The 4,170-nt window shown below is 28.8% G+C and overlaps 1 non-coding gene across 1 annotated transcript; it reads left to right on the plus strand.

Annotated features, from left to right (window-relative positions):
• The first annotated feature begins 3,527 nt into the window (after positions 1–3,527).
• On the plus strand, positions 3,528–3,620 carry Trnay-gua. Its single transcript has 2 exons — positions 3,528–3,564; positions 3,585–3,620. It is a non-coding gene; the product is annotated as a tRNA-Tyr (tRNA).
• Positions 3,621–4,170: the final 550 nt, after the last annotated feature.

Consider the following 4,170-nt stretch of genomic DNA (forward strand, 5'->3'; position numbering starts at 1 on the left):
TAGCTTTGAAATCTTTAAAATCACTAAAACTGTCTTAAAATCTTTAAAAATTTCTTTTAAATCTTGAAACGTTTTTGAATTATTTTCAATCCTTCAAAAGAAATTCTTAAAATCCACTTGAAAATTCACTTGAATTTTCAGAAATTCTTTACTCTTTTTTTAAAATCCTTTAACTCCTCCGAATTTTTTTGAAATTCCTTCAACTTCTTTAAAATCATTTAAAACTCTTGAAATTGAGTACAGTTAATTCAAATCCTTTGAAATTTCCTCAATTCCTTAAAATATTTTAAAAAATTACATCCCTTGAAATCCCTTCAAATTCATTTCCAAAGTTGTCAAACACATGAACCGGAATGACCGGAACCCGGAATGGACGAAACACCAAACACAGAGTTCCGGACCTTCCGATTCATGTGTTTGACAACTTTGGAAATGAATGGAACGCCTTTTGGCGCGAACTTAAAAATTTCAAACACTTCGGCTGAGTTCGGCTTGGAAATGACAGTTTCCGCAAGACGTTTCTGATTGGTCAACGCCTCATTCCGGCCATTTCGAGACCCGGCCGTTCTGGTGCATGGACTGCCTCAATGTTGCACTCTGAAACATTAACCATTCAAGGCTTTCTATTTCAAGCGATTCAGTTTCAAATTGTTTAGTGTTTTCTATTTGATTTATAATTGCTCATTCAGACATTTTTTGAATAAAAAAATTTCGAAGTGAATGGGTTAAATTAAAATTAGTCTTAAGTTTTACTTTAATTTGCTTAATTATTAAGACTTTCATATTGAAAAAGTTGAATTTTCAACGTTAAAATCTGTAAGTTGTTTATTTTTAAACCGATTTACACTCGTATTGTAAAATAATTATTGTACAATTTTTAAAACGCGAACCAAAGTTTACTTTTTAAAATCATTAATTGATTTATATTGATTGATTTTTAAATCCTTTCAATTACAAATTTACGTTTAAAAATTAAGACATAAAATGGAAAAATTGTAAAGTAAAAGACTTTGGAATTAGGCGTTGTAAACTGAATTCTGCAGTGATTGAAACAGTTAACAACTAAACTTAAAATTTAAGAAAAAAGTGCAAATCCAATTTAATTTCAATTGAATTATATCATGTGATATGATATTTGCTATATTTTAAGTGATTTGATAAATGGATCTGATAAAAATGTTAGCTAGTGTTATTTGACGAAAAATGTTGTCATAGAATTGTTTCCTTTAAAACTTAGATTCTCAAAAAGTCGTGGTACCTAATAAAAAATGTAATTACGTTCTGCATCTGCTCGAAGAGTAAGTAAACACATTTTATCTTGTTAAATATAATTAAACTGTGTTTCTGCGTTTCTTTACTTTAAAAAATGATGTTTTCGTTCCCTAAGTTTATAAAATGATATTAATATTTCAAGTGGGGGAGGGAGGTCGCAGAAAATAATGCGGCTTTTAATTGGGGGGGGGGGGGGGGGGTGTCAGGAATACCATGCGTCTTTTTGGATGACGCATAAATGCTTTATTTTGCTGAAGGTGTCGTAGCGCATTTTCAAATTGCCAACTAATATTAAGTGACCTACTTTTTTCCAATTTATTTAGTAGAATTTAACTAATCTGTATAGAGCACCTCAAAGAGGAAATAAATATAATGGAATTAATAATGTTATTTTAATTATAAATAGTATTATATTTACCAATAGGATAAGGGAAAACGGCCAATACGAATAATAGAGCACTGGAAAAAATTCTCATTTTATCAAAAACGATCAAAATTTGACTAAATTATATTGGGAAAACCGCTTTAAAAGAAGTTTGATAAGAGACTACCAAATAATATTCTTCAAAATGTTCAATTATTATGCTACTCATTGTCTTATAAATCAATACAAATTATTTCTATTTGATTATTCTGTTTGATTAATCTTTCACGTTTTAAAATTAATTCAGTTAAAACCAGTTTTAACTTGTCAAAACGCTGATTAGAGTAGCTCTTCTGTAAGAAGGTGAAGAATTTTTATTATTCGATCTGATTACGCATTTTAACGATAAAGAGAAGTACAGTGGGACTCGTCGACACGGGACGCGTCGGGTCTCTACACGAATTCCTTCGTGTCGCATCTGCCGCTACCATGTGCGCGCGCGTCGACCTATTACGGGACGCGGAGAAGAATATGAGTGGGGGCTACCTCCCTCCAAGGATTTTGATGCAACGCAATCAAATCCGACGGATCCTGTTGTCAGTAAATGTAGTAATGCGTTCCAGTTAAGATGGATGAATACCTTCATATATTAATTATTTTAACCGAATTCTTGAACACACAACAAATTAGATAAAATTTTAACCGATTAATTGAATTTTGAACTAAAATTATTTATTCACAACATCAATAAAAAGAATTTTTAACAATATAGTTTAACGCTGAATCAATTAGTTGAATTTCCAACCAAAAAAATTAAATTTTCAATCTAGAAATTTAACTTTCTATAGTAAAAAAGAATATTTCTCAAAATACATAAACTTACAAAAAAAGTGAATTGCCAACCAAGCAGTTGAATTTTCAACCAAGATATGAATTTCCTAAAAATTTTTTTACAAATTACATACATTTTTAAAGTCAATATTTCAAATAATGGATGTGATGCTAGTCCAAATTTGATTAGATCAATTTCTAGTATATAATTTATCACTCCTAAACATTTTTAATTAAACAGTTGAATTTTGTAATTGAAAAAGGCCTAGGGAGCATATCTTGTTATGTAATTTGTTATTATTATTTTAAGATTTATGCCTAACTTGACCTTAACTTTTATTAGCAGCTATCTTCATAAAGTTAAGATTTCAGTAAATGTATAATTATCATTAAAATTCATAATATGCATTGATATTGAAATAGATGTATTTTAATTTTTTTGCTATTATAATTTAAAATAATATAATTTTGTTAATTAACATTTCATTGTAGCTTACGTCGTATTTCCACAACATATATTTTTCATTTGAATGTTATTTTTACGAATAAAACAAAAACTGCGCGTCCCATCAAAAAATAATTTATAACACATCTGTCGATCTTTTTTTGGTTAACAACTTTTGTCTATTCATTTTTGTTTCGTATCTTTCGTTCTTTATCCAAAAATTTGATTCTTTGATTCCTTGTTTTACGATTAAAACAGAAAATACGCCTGCTGTCAAAAAATGATTTGTAAGAAATTTGTCAATTTTTTTCGGCGAACATCTTCTTTCTGTTAATATTTTCCGAATGTCGTCTCTATTTCCCAAAAGAATTATTTAAAAAAAATTCTAATTATATTTTTCAACCAAAAATATTAATATTTTACAAAAATAAAATAGTTAAATTTTTGGTTAAAAAATTCATTTTTTGACCAAGGAAATATTTCAACTTGTGACCAAAAAGATTGACATTGATTATACTTCAATTCAATTAATTTAAATAATAATTGAATAAAAAACAGATCATTGTTTTGTGGAATTTTAATCCAATTCAGAACAAATAATAACAATAAGAACAGCCTTCGATAGCTCAGTTGGTAGAGCGGTGGACTGTAGTTGGAATTAAAAAAGTGGTCATCCATAGGTCGCTGGTTCAAATCCGGCTCGAAGGAAAATATTTTTTGTGTATTTAAAATTGAATAAAAAAATTTTTTTGCTCAAGTAAATGAGTGTATAAATAGGCTTGGGAACAATTTCCGATAGCCGGATTCTCTGATTAGCATCCTTGCTGAGAAGGTTGGACCAAAACGAAAGGGAAATGTTTTTTCTCAAAATTGTTATGCATACTGCCCGGAAATTTCTTTAAAATTATAAAAAACCTTTAATAATTTTTATTTTGAAAAAATATATATTTAGACTTAGCGCAAGCTCCATGAAATATAATACATATTACCCAGAAGATAAAAAGACGTTTTTGAAAATTTTATTCAGGATCGTCAGTGTTGGGTGAATAGAGTTGAAACGCAACATTTTGCATTAAAATTAGCTATATAATACAAATAATCAATCAATTTTTAAAAATAACCCCCGTATGCCTGTTTTATAGGGTCCCAAAGAATATCCAATAAGTCAAAAAATGGGTTTTACGACTTTTTCACACAATGATATTTTTGTGGTTTTTCTTATGCAAATTATTTCTAATAAGTAACTACTTTCTACTGA

This window comes from Belonocnema kinseyi, chromosome 8, assembly GCF_010883055.1.
Source record: "Belonocnema kinseyi isolate 2016_QV_RU_SX_M_011 chromosome 8, B_treatae_v1, whole genome shotgun sequence".
Classification (NCBI taxonomy): Eukaryota; Metazoa; Arthropoda; class Insecta; order Hymenoptera; family Cynipidae; genus Belonocnema; species Belonocnema kinseyi.